Genomic DNA, 15,393 nt, shown 5'->3' with positions numbered 1-15,393 from the left:
TGTTACCCCTTATCTCCTTCTCTTCCTTCGCCTCTTATGACTTATCAAAATGTTGTAGATCATAGAAGCCCGCATCTTTTAGCTAAACGCATAATTATGAGGTTTTTGCTATGTATGAATGGCCTTTTTATTTCGAAAGTAATATACTCTGCAAACAAATCTTCTGGAAAGCTTTCTTATAGCTTTTTTATTTCAGTAGCGAAGTAACCGCAGTCGTTCAGCACATGAAGAAACTTCGAAAAGTTCAACCCTTGAAGAACGTTTGATGCGTCAATTCATTCAAAGCTTATCACCCTATATAATAGATGGAAGTGGTCGTAGCCTGCTTTACCACTCAATTTCAAGGTGTGAAGGAATTGCACTACAAACGCTTTTATCCGTTGGCGACAAGAAGGAATTCGGGATACACGCACCATGATCCGCTGATAGCTAGCAAATGCTTCGGAGCCGGAGAACTCGGAGAACACCGTCGCCGCCATGCAGGAAGAGGAGGGGGGCACACACAGCGGCGAACGGTGGTGGCAGGAGTGCGAGCAGCAATCGGAGAATACGCACCGTTGCCGTCATAGAGGAAGCGGGGGAGGGGAAGGGGCCCACGCTGCCCCAGCTGGGGAGCTGGTTACGAGAGACAACGCTGACGACGACGACGATGCAAAACGCAGGAACGGGCGGCAAAGAGTTGCGCTCTAAAATTTGATTTATAAGAGGTGTGCTCTCAAGTGCAGAGCGTGGGCCATGTTACTTGGATATAAATGTCGAGAACAGCCCTGCTGTATATGAAGAGATCGAGACACAACTGCGCCAGAGGGGAAGTGCGGTGAGATGGCAAGGTTGTTCGTGGCGAGGATTCTAGCGACACTGTTCAGCATACAAAGCTGAGGTTCGTACTCGGTTGCATCAGGTTGGTAATGCAGGAATGTACAGACTGTAAAGGAGGTTGTGGGAAGGAGCCAGTGTGGACTGCGTAGCGTTACTCTAAGCGTAAGTGACGCAGGGAAATGTCGAGATTGAGTTTCGCTGAATGGAAAATATCTTTTTTAGATAGACGTCATATCAGCAAGACGCGGTTTATCAGCATGGTGAGGCCGTATGTCAGTAAGCCTGCCGGGGTGGCACAGTGGTTAGGGCGCTCGACTGCTGCGCCCGCGGATGCGGGATTGAATCCCTGCCTCGGCGGCCGCTATTCAGTGATGGCCAACAGCTAGGCGCCCGTGTGCTGTGCGATGACAGCGCACGTTAAGAAAACCCAGGTGGTCGAACTTTCCGGAGCCCTCGACTACGCGTCTCTTATAGCCTGTGCTGCTTTGAGAGGTTAAACTGAAAAAACTAAACCAAACCAAACCTTGGTCAGTAGAATAAGGGCAGAGATGGTTCGATGAACAGGGGTTCCCAACACCAGATAAGATGAGTCCTATGTCCATTAGAAGTTCACGGGGTGCACCATGATAAGGGACGAGTGGCTGCAAAATGAATGAGGCGATGTATGAAACTGTGGCAGCGAAAAGTTGGGAGGATATGTATCTCCTCCAATTGCGACCCTTGCTCCCGATGAACTGATCTCTCGATCAATTGCGACCCTTGCTCAACAGTTACCGACTTCAATTGACGTTAAGCAGGCTGCGAAAATCAATGCCGACGCCTAGGAGGGTACATAGTGAGGAAAGTAGTGGCTTCAGTGCTTATAAAGAATGCTTTGTGAGAGTCTTGCAATGGTGACACGCTAGACATGAGCGCAAGTACTCAATGGAAAGTTGAACTACAGTCTTTGTCAAAAGTGTAGAGCCCATGGGGTCTGCTTCTGAGCCACTTCGTGCTGCTTGTAATACATTTCCAGTGTATCAAATCTCCTGATGACAAGAAGAGTTTTTGCCCTACCCTCTCCAATGAAAAGAACTTCCACTAATGCTAAATCAGCCCCACTACAGGGCAGTTTGCACTAGCAAGCTGCCGTTTGATGTTTGGGATTTGATGTTTTGATGTTTGGGATTTTTTCGCTATAAGACATTCAATACAGTCTGCTTCGGATACCGCTCATATTTCTTTCTTTCGCTTGCGAGAATAGGACTTCCTGCATACTATCATAATACTGCCTACGTACTCACATGCTGTTACCTTAGCCTAGGATCTTCTGCTGCGTCATGTTTCTTTATTCTATTTTGCTTAAGCTGGAAGTACGGTTCAGTGCTCTGCCTGATGCCACGCACGATTTTACATTTTCTAGACTGTGCGTTAAAACCGCGCTTCAGGAGAGATCAGCTTCCTCCGTGCTCTTTTTTAGTTGTACGCCTCTCGTAACTATCAGCAATGACACTGTCCTCTTCATGCGGTTCTCCACATTTCTACGCTGTCAGCGCCTTGCCGTATCTACGCTGTACTATTTTTGCTTTGGGGCCCTAAATCATATTTGCGCCCTAATAACTGAACCATTTCAAATTTGTTAGTAGCATTTCAACGCATTGCCACTCGTCCCATCTGTGAGCAGGATCACAAGGTGTCACTCCGCACTATGAGTTTTCAGAGCCCGCTACTCGGCGCCTGCTCCAGTGTCTAAAGAACTATTCATCAGAATATTTAAGGCCAATCATCCTCGCCGCAGAAGACACACCTTTTCAGTTCCTGTTTCTGTCATGAAACTTCATCTGGTCAGACTTCTGCATTCATCCATTGCACACGTACACAAGAGGGGTCACGCACCACTGCGGGAGCAACCTTGTCTTGCGTGTGCAGTCGAGTGCTAATCCATACGTGACAAATTCGACCAAATGCTTCAAAATAGCGTCTTTCAGCCCTCAAGCTACCCATAGGCTTAGTCTACAGTGCTTACCTCTGAGAACCAATGCGGCACCAACCGCCTAAAAGCCGTAGCCTCCCAAGTGGAAAATATAGGTTTTCTAAATACGTTGTTGTCTACGCAAGCAGCACGATCAAGAAGGCTGAATTCATTTACTCAGTAACTGAAAGGCAGTAGCCATCATTTGGGCTCGTGATGAATTCTGCCTGTCGCTTACCAGAAAAGCTGGCATAGGGCAGTTTTTCTTAACTAGCGGGGAACAACAATGGGCATCACTGGCGATTCGTTCTCAAAGGGGACTCATCAGGCATCCTTGCCATGTGAGCTCTTTTTCTGCAGGAGTATCGTATCTGCGTCGTCTGCCGCGCTGACCGCAAACATCAGGCTGCGATGCTTTACCCAACTGCGCCATTCCTACCGAGATTACCCAACCTCTTCACTACCCACACATCTTCGCCGTCACATGAAATCAGAAACTTGTTTTTAGCGCAGCGTGCATACCCCTAAGTCATTCATCATCATCATCATCAGCCTGATTATACCCACTGCAGGGCGAAGGCCTCTCCCATATTTCTCCACTTAACCCGGTTCTGTGCTAGCTGCATCCACTTGACCCCTGCGAACTTCTTAATCTCATCCGCCCACCTAACTTTCTGCCTCCCCCTGCTACGCTTTCCTTCCCTTGGAATCCAGTTTGTTACCCTCAGCGACCATCGGTTATCCTCTCTTCGCACTACATGTCCTGCCCATGTCCATTTCTTCTTCTTAATTTCCACTAGAATGTCATTAACTTGAGTTATTTCTCTGACCCACTCTGCACGCTTTCTATCTCTTAACGTTACCCCTACCATTTTTCGTTCCATAGCCCTCTGGGTTGTCCTCAACTTAAGTAGAACTCTCTTGGTTAGCCTCCACGTTTCAGCCCCATAGGTGAGTACAGGCAAGATGCAGCTGTTGTACACTTTCCTCTTGAGCGATACCGGTAAGCCGCTAGTCATAATCTGCGAGTGCTTGCCAAATGCGCTCCATCCCAATCTTATTCTTCTTGATATTTCCTTTTCATGGTCTGGATCTGCGGTTACTACCTGTCCTAAGTAGACATATTCGCCTACTATTTCCAGTATTTCGCTACCTAATGTAAACTGCTGTTCCTTCCCGAGGCTGTTGAACATTACCTTAGTCTTCTGCATATTGATTTTCAAGCCTACCATTCTACTTTTTCTGTCTAGGTCATCAATCATTATTTGCAGTTCATCCCCCGAGTTGCTTAGCAAGGCAATGTCATCAGCAAATCGCAGATTACTGAGGTATTCTCCATCTACCCTTATCCCTAACTGCTCCCATTCCAAGTCTCTGAATACTTCCTCTAAACAAGCTGTGAATAGTACTGGGGAGATTGTGTCTCCTTGCCTAACACCTTTCTTTATGGGAATTTTATTGCTTTCTTTATGTAGAACTATGGTTGCTGTGCAGCCACTATATATATCTTCCAGCACTTTCACGTACGGCTCGTCTACCCCCTGATTTCGCAATGCCTGCATCACCGCCGAGGTTTCAACTGAGTCAAATGCTTTTTCGTAATCAATGAATGCTATGTATAAGGGCTGGTTATATTCCGAGCATTTTTCTATCACCTGATTGATGGTATGGATATGATCGATAGTAGAGTACCGTTTCCGAAACCCTGCTTGATCCTTTGCTTGATTGCAGTCTAAGGTTGTCCTGATTCTATTGGCGATTACCTTAGTAAATACCTTATACGTAACAGACAGTAAGCTGATTGGTCTGTAATTTTTAAGGTCCTTAGAGTCCCCTTTCTTGTGAATGAGGATAATGTTTGCATTCTTCCATGCTTCCGGTACCGTCGATGACACCAGGCACTGCGTATACAGGGTGGCCAGTTTTTCTAGCACGATATCCCCCCCGTCCTTCAGCAAATCTGTAGTTATCTGATCCTCTCCAGCTGATTTCCCCCTTTTCATAGATTCTAGTGCTTTCTTGACCTCGTCCTTCGTCACTGGTGGAACGTCTGACTGTTTTTCCCTATCGCCAATCTCACTACGGTCCTGACTACTTTGGCTACTGTAGAGATCTGTATAGAACTCCTCGGCTACTTTGACTATCTTGTCCATATTAGTGATGACGTTGCCCGCCTTGTCCCTTATCGCATACATCTGGTTTTTGCCTATGCCCAATTTCTTCTTTACCGCTTTAAGGCTTCCCCCGTTCTTTACAGCATGCTCAATTTTCTCCATGTTATACTTCCTTATATCGGCCACCTTGCGCTTATTGATTAGCTTTGATATCTCGGCCAATTCGATCTGGTCTGTTGGATTGTCATTACTCCTGAGTCATTACTCTTCTTGATTTCTTCTTGAATCCAGTGACATCTTCTCCAGCGCTTGCTCGCTACCGCCATGCTTCGCACTTATTGACTGACAACAATGTCCTTGATCACCCCAAGTACCACTGAGATTGCCTTAAATGACTATTATACTTGAGACTCGCTTTCTTTGGCTTTCCTCAGAATTGTTAGTCCAGCAAGTAGTTCGAGCGTATACAACTACAGATGCAGTTCTGGTTCCAGTTCTGACTTTGTGGCAAACTACTATAAAGTTAGAACCCACAACTATGCAGAAATGATTGTATTACACAGTTGATTGTCTATGTTAGCGTAAATTGGCTACTAATCAGTAATCCACTTGGCGTAACTTGTCAAAACAAGCGCAAAGGCACACAAAAACTATCTGGGAGGCGCAGTAGACGCGGCCTGTCTGCGTTTTGCGGGAATCTTGGAAGCGTGGAGACATTTACATGGTGTATTATATTAGCACTGAAATCCTTACTAACCTTGTACAGGTTCATTGTAGTATAATGTGATGTATTTGCAATTTTAATAAATCCGTAATTGCATAGCATATTTTCAGCTGCGAAGTGAGCTGCTGCGTGTCGGTTCTCTATAACTATCACTGTACTGAAATAGAAAGTTGCCCTCAAATAAGGATACCACTTAATCTACAAAACGCCAAACCGGTGTTTATTTCAGGGCAAAGGGAGACTGGAAGGAGTGACAAAAACAGTTCGGAGGCGATTGCAACGCCGGTGAAAGGAAAGAATCCCTCTTTCTCTTCTTACGATTGAAGGATTGCTAGCCCGCGTGTCCAATTTATGAGGCATCGCTAGAACATTTGCACGCTACAAAATGCGTGAGAGGACCGGTCATATCAAGGATGCTGACTTGAAAGTTTTGGTGTTCGGGATTCTTTCGTAATAAGGCATTCCCTACAGCCTGCTTCGCATTCTGCTCATATTTCTTTACTGTGTATCTCGAACTTGGTATCCTTAGTCTGGATCTTGCATTATATGCTTTGTACGATATACAAATTTTCAACGCTCCGGCCTTACTATGATTACTGCCTTGCTGTTTGTAAGCAGTTACGAAGGAAACGATAGAGCTCTGCTGTGTTGAAGGCAAAATCAACTTAGTGCACAGAATGCACGAACGTATACCAGTTCTTATGAGGCTAAGACGTTTGGACTTCTAGGCAATCCCCCAGAAAAGTTGCCAACAGCAGAGACTGAAAAGTTCAACTGGGAATGCGCGCTGAAGGCCTTGGACAGCTGTTCCTCTTCACTTCTGAATATAAAGTAAAAGACATAATCGAAGACCATGCTACAGCATTTCAATGCAATAGAGAACCTTGTTTTATATTAAGCACGTATGCTTCACCATTTTTTAGATATCGCATAAGCCCCTCTCAGACGTGCCATGCCACACATTGCAACAAGTAATATCTACGATGTCCATACGTTCAGGCGAGCAATGTCTGAGACGTGAACTGCACTGTGTGTGTGTGGTTGCATTGAGCACTAAAGAACCATCACGCGAAAGAATTCGTTCCAAGTGCCCCGATGTGGAGTCGCATGAAAATGGTGGAGCAGCAAAGGCAAACCTCCTTCAAGAAACTCATATTTCAGCTTCTCTCATTACACCATCGTTAAAGAAAACGGGGAATGTAAATTACAGTTCATTAACGCTGGCTCTGAATCGAGCATTTACCTGTGTGTCACTGCAGATATGTGGTCGTCACTGGGCGAATATTAGTCGCAGGCATTCTAGTCCACGCTGCACGCATGCATTTTTACCACCGTATACACTCTGCACCATTGTAGATGCCCTACTGAATAGCAAGGTCATCCTGCCTTGCCTCAACAACCTATAGCCGTAAGAACATCAACGTCTAACCCAACCCTACATCCTTAATCTCAGCACGTCTGCTGCTTACGATACCAGGCTAATTTATCGCTTTCAAAGCTGCCTTCCTAAACTCGCCTTCTCGCTTGATCTCCAGAGATGACATATAGATGGATTTACTGACCCTGCATGACCGCTTGTGACGCACTATATCGAAACGTGCTGCTCGCTTACTGATACCTCTCCTAACACCTCTACAGATAATTCCTGCATACTCTGAAAAACATCAGGATTTCACTGTGTCCAGCACTCGCTGAAATTCGTAATAATCACAAACGAACTGGTGCGGTCAATGTTGACGGGGCAAAGACACCTAAAACTTAGCACTTGCAGTTTGCAAATTTGCTTCAGGTCATTCATCAAGAGACGAGGAGTCTAACTTTCCTAAGGTTTTGACACGAGGATGAAGGCAGTAAGACTCGAGAGAATAAAAAAAGTGTCGTTTCCCCAAATATTTCTACTATACATGTTTGGCGCATGTCATTTTACTCTTGGCTACAACGAGTACCCGGGATACACGAAATCAAAATAAAAAAGCACCATGTATACGTGACCCCATAATAGAGCATCGATGGGACACCTTCGAGCTATCCGTAAAGCTACAGGGGAAGATGCCACTGGTACGCCGCTATCCTTAGCACTCGTGGCCTCCCATTTCCGCCCCTCATCGATCTTTTTTTTTCCCCTTTTCCCGTTCTCTCATTCCGTGAACCGCAACTGGGAGATCTCTTTTTCACTTGCAAAGACCACCGCATTTTTTATTCAAGAGGAAAAGCAAGGCATCGACAGGGTGAGGGAGAACGCTGGTTCATAAAGTGTATATATGGCAAATACGAAGAAAAAGAAAATCTCACTAACACTGTTTTGTAGGCGTCGAACCCGAGCCTGCTACGTTTCGCGCACTGCTAGCACTCGTTCAATTCGTGTCTGAAATATTCACTTTATAGTGCGTTATGAAAAGCTTAACGAAGTTAATAACGGCCTTTCTTTAGACACACTAAAAGAAGGCGCCGCACGAGCAAACTTAGACAATATGGAACACTTCGATTTTGTATACTATAGCCTAGGTCGATCAAGCCCAACCACGAATCCTGCGTAGTACCTGAGCTCGGCGGAGCCTCAGAAAGAAACGTCAATCGTCAGAGCAAAATGAATTCAAAACCAGGAATTTCTTGAAGTGAATACGTAACCTCGTGGCTATCACCGCAGCCGGTCTCCCATGTATTTTACTGGCGCTCTCTCTCATCGTGCAGTGTGTGTCGTCATGTTCATAAACTTCCATCCGTGCGCAATAGATTAAATCACCACTTCCTCCTTGCCCTGTCAAGGTGGTTTAAAGGTGAAAGACGGCTTCAATAATTGATTTGGCCCACCCCTAAAATTGACTTTGCGCAACTCCAGAATTGAGTGGACCCTCGTTCATATTGAATTTGGCCGATGCTCGAAGTTTGGGTGGCCCATCAAAACATTACTTCCAAAAGTCCTTAAATGTTGATAGACCGTTGAGATTTCGATGCTTTCACGTGGTGCTATTGTGATTGCCTGAGTGAAATCGTTTCTCATTTTCATTTTTTAGCTCATAGCTCGAAACGTTTCAATTCATATACCATTCAAAATGCTTGCGTACACCCTTCTCTTCGCATTAATGAGGGTTAACTGCGTGATTTTTATTTACGGCTGATCCTGAGGTGATGGTATCCGATCCAGGCCACGATTATCGCAATCGATAGAGACGCAGTGCAAAGTATTCTAGAGGCACTTTGGACGATAAAAGTGCGATGAGGCGAAAGCCTCTATTTGCGGTGGTCCGAAGCCCTTCACTATGCCACCTCTTTCTTTTTACACTCCCACCTTCTTAAATTTCTTTACAGAGAATTGTGACAGATTCTGCGCCTTTTCTTTCCTGTAAGCCAATTTGAAACGCCACTAATGCCTGCTCTACTGCGTCTGCTTCTCTATAGTGTGTTGTGCGGTGTTCCAGGCAGCGGCATAGGAAAGGCGCCTCACGGACGCCTGGATCGGACACCCGAGGGGTTAGCCTCGTATATGCGTAATGTGATGTGATAACTTTATATTCCACCAGATAAGGAGACCCCTATCCCCGCACCCGACACGCAGGCCTAAGAGACGGGAGCCGAGACCTCCGCGATCAGAAGCAGGCAAAGAGGTCTTGGCTCTTCGCGGCTTCTTCCGCCAGGCGGATGGCTTGTTGCTGTGGAGCAAGGACATCGGTACGCAGCGGGGCTTCTTAGGCTTCTCTACAATTTATATTTGTTTTAGCACCTGGGGAGCTAGCACATTTCCAGATTATGTGATCGAGGGTCCCTCTCGTTTTTTCTATCGTTCATCTGGACATAATATGCCCAGACATTAGGTGGTGGCACCAGTCTCCTGTTTAACGTGTAATTTTGAAGAATCTCCGTATCCTTTTGCAGACACTTGTCCATGTCCCGGCAGTCGGGCGGCTCCACAGTTAACCGGAAGTAAAGAGGCCGGGCTAACTCATGGGCCGCTTCGTTGCCAGGAACGAACGTGTGTGCAGGGGTCCAAATTCGGCCACTTTTCCTGTTTAGTCGTCTACTGGCCAGAATCCTTGCCACTTTCGGCGAGACCCTACCCTTTCGAAAATTCCAAGTAGCTTGAATTGCCTGGTGAGGTCATGACCAGTCGTGAAGTCACTTCTGGTTATTAGACATGACCGTATTCCATCCGTTCATGATGTCGCTACTTGTCATGATGTTACTGGGTAATGACGTCATAGTCACAGTCATCTCCGTCATTATCATGATCATTGTCACTATCGCTAATTATCACTAACAATCATTATCGGTCACTATCTACCACTAACTAACGGCGGCGGTCTTCATGGCAACCACGCTGGCATGACGCTAGACAAAGAAATGAGACATTTCTCCCATGCCCGGCGTGGCAGTCAGAATGAAATCGCCTACGAAAGGCGTGCCAAGGGCTGAAGTAAGTACGATTCGCTCTGCTGCTACACCCGTAATAGAACACGAGCCCCTTCGAAAAGTTGGAAATGCGCAAAGCTCACCATAACTACGTATACCGATTCGAAGTGTGCCCGTGCGTTCATTCAAAGTCATCTATTTTTGGAGCATTGCCGTATTTTTCAAAAACAAGAACAAAAGCAAAAGTCATCATGAAGTAGTTTCGGTGTGAGCTTACACCAGTATGTATGAGTAGCATAGGCTCGCTGGGACCCTAATTGACTGTCTTGTTTTATTCATTGTCTAGGGTGTGTCTCGACTTAGAAACTCAAGATTCTGTCAAAAAAGCAGAGCGCGCGTCTGTGAAGAAAGTTTATTCAGTCGAACCTTGCTCTAGAACTTGTGTTTTCGTCTTAAAAGCGAGACCATTCTGAAAGTTATGGGTTCTTTGAAAAGAGATTGCTAATGCTAGTTTTGCTTACACTTTTGAAAGAGCTTATCGTAGTTGCACATCAGCTGAATATGAAATACCTGGTTCTTCCTGCCGGCAAGGAACGTCTGTCAAATGAAGACGCTTCTGAAATTCTAAGCAGGTTCTGGACGCTTATACCACATTTTTTCGGCATCTGTTTTCTTTACGTTTTATCATTTTTTTGTGTGTGTTAGTGAGGCTGATTTCCATAATGCAGGCAAGGCAAGGAAGTAGTTTTGCGAACGTATCGCAAGGAACCAGAGACTTCAAAGAGGTCGACGTTTGTCTGTTCTGAAGAACGTACTTGATATCTTTCCACGTACGGTATCTATTAATTTCTCGCATTTGTAGTTCATAATCTTACCCAAAAGTTATTTTTTCAAATATTAAACCTTGAGATACATGCTTCGAATTTTCATATTTTTCCGCCTGCAAGGTGTATCAATCAGGCAAGATTACTGTATATTGGAGAAAAAGAAGATCTCGAGACTTGTAAGCAGAAAAGTGTTAGCGCTAGCCTCAAAATGAACCGGTGCTTGGTTTCTCACTGTCTCTTTCGGGCACTTAAACAAATAAATTGCCTGATAACTCTGCGTATGTTCAACGCAGCTTAACGGTTTTTCCCGAAGTTGGTTCTCAGTAACATGCGCTAAGTGCTTTGCGTCGCAGCTCTACGGCACAGACAAGTTATGGCAAACATCGAGGATCTAATTAGCTGTAATGACCATCGTTTACTACCGTGCTGCACCAAATTACGTTTTTTCATGTTTCTCGTTAGCGAAGCTTAGTCTGAATGCTTCAAACGTGTGCTGTGTCCTACCAAGAAAAAATTACTTACAAGCCTTTCCTTTGTGCTGCGTATCTGTTGTTTCTTCCTCATTACCGACGGCTGACTAGAATCGCTGGTTAACATGTGCCACTGCACCTGGATTAGGGAAAGTGTTTATGAGCCGCAGACTGCAGTACAGCGGGTCCTCGAAGCAGAAGGTGTGGGCTGGCGCGTGCTTTGCAATCCTAACCATGCATTATCAAGCACTGGGAACAAAAAGTCCATTTCCCGTAACCTAATATACAAATTGATTGCCTAGGATAGCAGGCAAAATACATGAGGGAAGCCTCATTACTGTTCCAAATTAAGACTGCATGACTCTATGTAAAATATTGAAGTACTGCCTCTATCCTGGAGAAAGTAAGTTTAGGACATCCTAAAAACACATCGAAATATAATCGCTACCATCAATCCAAAATATTACACAAATTCTCCGACATCCATTTGTCTCCCACGTTGCCCTACCTTATCGACTGACTACGTCAAGGAGGCGGCAAAGGAGGCGACAATCGAGGCGACAATGAGCATCAGGCAATTAGCAGAATGTAACTGTTTTCATGATCAAAAATTATTTTGGGATAAAGAATACCACTGAAGTGGAGTGGGTTAGAGAATAGTTAAAATAAAAAATAGTATAGCTAAATTAAAGTATAAAATAAAAAGAAAAATAAATAATAAGCAACACAGTACTGCGAAAATCATTTTGTTCGGGTTATGAGGGTTGACGTCCCAAAGCTCTATTGGTAATTAAGGACGCAATTGTGAACGGCTCCGAATTTATTTCGATCACTTAAGGTTATTTAACGCGTACTGACGTCGCGAAGTGTACAGGCGCCTTGCATTTCATCTTCATTGAAACGCGGCCGCCGCAGGCGGAGTTGAATCCACCTCTTCGGGGCCCACCTCTTCAACATCAGCAGTCGACCAGTGAGCCTCTGCGCCCCGGAAAAAACCGCTAATGGTGTAATGAGTATTCCAGGCACCTCGTGTTAAATATTTAATTTTTCCCCTTAGCTTTCCTTAATACCACAGGACAAAGGAAAGTTATTTCGTTGGTTTATAGGGTTTAACATCCCAAAGCGTTCCAGACCATGAGGAGCACCTAGTTAATGGCTCCGTAAATTTCTACCACCTAGGATTGTTTAGCGTGCACTAACATTGCACAGAGCGAAGACGCCTTGCTTTTCACCTGAATCGAAGAGCGATCGCTATGGCATGTATATTATCTAGCGTGCTTCGGCTAAACTGGCGCTGATGCAAGCTAGAAGTGGTCACTACATGAAAGACAGGCGTCTTCTTCACTGGCTGTTTTCAACAGCAGCTCTGCTTTCATTCAGTTCTCAGGCATATGTCTATTAGGCTAGGCTACCTGGCCGTTCGCTTATAAGTTGTAATCGCGGACATGACGCCACAATATATAATCGACGGCACAACCTTTCAAAATTCTAATTCCTCGGCAATAGGTATATTTACCTCCCCCCCCTCCCGATCAATTATGAGCATTGCAGGAAACGCCATTGAAACTATTTTGTCTTTAAAAAAATTATATAAAAGCCTACTTAAGCTGGGTTCCAATTCTACACGGGGTTCTGCTCCATTCTGTTCGAAGTGGAACCGGTATGAGGCTGCTTCTTATCACTGCTCCTCTCCATCCCTTTCCTGGAGTGCAGGTTCGCAAACCGGTATACCGTCTTATGGATAACCTCTACTGACTTCTTTTCTCTGCTCGCTTTCTTCCTCAATTTCTCTTACGGGCAGGTTGTGGTTCAGCTTGATGTGATCGCACTAGGGCGCCCTTATCGTTCTACTTAAATGTGGTAGGGAAGCGGTATCTCCTTTTAGCGACCACTACCTTATTCGGCACCGTGGCTCATTTCGGTGGGATCAATGGATCAATGGAACTCTGGCTACTGAAGCCAAGAACAAGAGAAAACCTTGGGCAGCGCGCCAAATAGACGAGTCCCTCGGGCAAAGAAACAATATTATAGGGAAGAAGGGGTCAAGCTCTTCTATCCTGGTGGTGGCACAATACCGGAAGCTCGCCGGCAGTCAATTTCTTTCCCGCGTAAGTTTCTGAGACCACCGATATAACACTTTTGTGGGCATCCACAACGACCGCAATGGCGCAGCTGCAACAATTGCTTTGGATGGAATATGTTCGCCAGGTGCCTCATAGGTCTAGGAGTTCGGTAAAAGCTGTTCGGCTTTATGGCGCACGAACTAAGTAGAACGAATATGAAAGAAATAGTACGTCCATCACTGATTTTTGAAGCGCCAATGCTGCGTGGCTGAAGAAAGCGGATTGCTTTGTTTCTAATCATAGCATATTGACAGTTGCCGCCGGGTACCATTTCGGGGATAATGCGTGATGTGCGCTGTGCTCTAAGTCTCGATAAAATCTATAATAAGCAAACATTGCATCATTTTATTGAATAAGAAGAAATCGTAATTTTGGGGGAGGCTTTGATACGGATTCGTTGCTTACACGAGCTGATGTAGAAGCTGAGGAATGACTTTCAGTGGGAAGTATATGGTTGCAAGTGTGGCACTAAAAGGTACTCATCTCCCTGCAAATGTGTTATGATGGCACAATAACAAATCAAAACGCTCGCTGTCATTTTTGTAATTGAAGCAGGGACAGTTAGCTGAGCCACTTAAGATATTACCTGCCGGTGTACCAGTCGAGTTCAGAGATGAGTAGTTTTACTTTCCTACAGCGCTCATAACTATCCTTTTTCCCTTTCCGGCAGACCTGCTTACCACGTGAGACTATTTTACTAATTTGTTTTCTCCCTAGAACTTTTTTAGATGAAAATATTGATCAGAAAACTTGGCGCGGGAATACCTAATAACAGGAATGCTTGCAGTGACCAATGTAATAAAAACATTGCAAGTCTTAAATTGTGTCGCACCCTTCTCTGCTAAAGGTAGCAAATTCAACCCAGTCTGATGTCACAATGCTGCACAGCGGCATTGTCTAATATAGCTGCTGCTGCTGCTGCTGCTGCTGCTGCTGCTGCTGCTGCTGCTGCTGCTGCTGCTGCTGCTCCTGCTGCTGCTGCTGCTGCTGCTGCTGCTGCTGCTGCTGCTGCTGCTGCTGCTGCTGCTGCTGCTGCTGCTGCTGCTGCTGCTGCTGCTGCTGCTGCTGCTGCTGCTGCTGCTGCTGCTGCTTGTTGCTGCTGCTGCTGCTGCTGCTGCTGCTGCTGCTGCTGCTGCTGCTGCTGCTGCTGCTGCTGCTGCTGCTGCTGCTGCTGCTGCTGCTGCTTGTTGTTGCTGCTGCTGCTGCTGCTGCTGCTGCTGCTGCTGCTGCTGCTGCTGCTGCTGCTGCTGCTGCTGCTGCTGCTGCTGCTGCTGCTGCTGCTGCTGCTGCTGCTGCTGCTGCTGCTGCTGCTGCTGCTGCTGCTGCTGCTGCTGCTGCTGCTGCTGCTGCTGCTGCTGCTGCTGCTGCTGCTGCTGCTGCTGCTGCTGCTGCTGCTGGCTGCTGGCTGCTGGCTGCTGGCTGCTGGCTGCTGCTGCTGTTGCTGCTGGCTGCTGCTGCTGTTGATGCTGGCTGTGCTGCTGGCTGCTGCTGCTGCTGCTGCTGCTGCTGCTGCTGCTGCTGCTGCTGCTGCTGCTGCTGCTGCTGCTGCTGCTGCTGCTGCTGCTGCTGCTGCTGCTGCTGCTGCTGCTGCTGCTGCTGCTGCTGCTGCTGCTGCTGCTGCTGCTGCTGCTGCTGCTGCTGCTGCTGCTGCTGCTGCTGCTGCTGCTGCTGGCTGCTGGCTGCTGGCTGCTGCTGCTGTTGCTGCTGGCTGCTGCTGCTGTTGATGCTGGCTGTGCTGCTGGCTGCTGCTGCTGCTGCTGCTGCTGCTGCTGCTGCTGCTGCTGCTGCTGCTGCTGCTGCTGCTGCTGCTGCTGCTGCTGCTGCTGCTGCTGCTGCTGCTGCTGCTGCTGCTGCTGCTGGCTGCTGCTGCTGCTGGCTGCAGCTGCTGCTGGCTGCTGCTGCTGCTGGCTGCTGCTGCTGCTGCTGGCTGCTGCTGCTGCTGCTGCTGCTGCTGCTGCTGCTGCTGCTGCTGCTGCTGCTGCTGCTGCTGCTGCTGCTGCTGCTGCTGCTGCTGCTGC

This window comes from Amblyomma maculatum, chromosome 2, assembly GCF_055883805.1.
Source record: "Amblyomma maculatum isolate TAMU_Amacu chromosome 2, ASM5588380v1, whole genome shotgun sequence".
Taxonomy (NCBI): Eukaryota; Metazoa; Arthropoda; class Arachnida; order Ixodida; family Ixodidae; genus Amblyomma; species Amblyomma maculatum.
Note: the sequence above shows the minus strand (reverse complement) of the source record.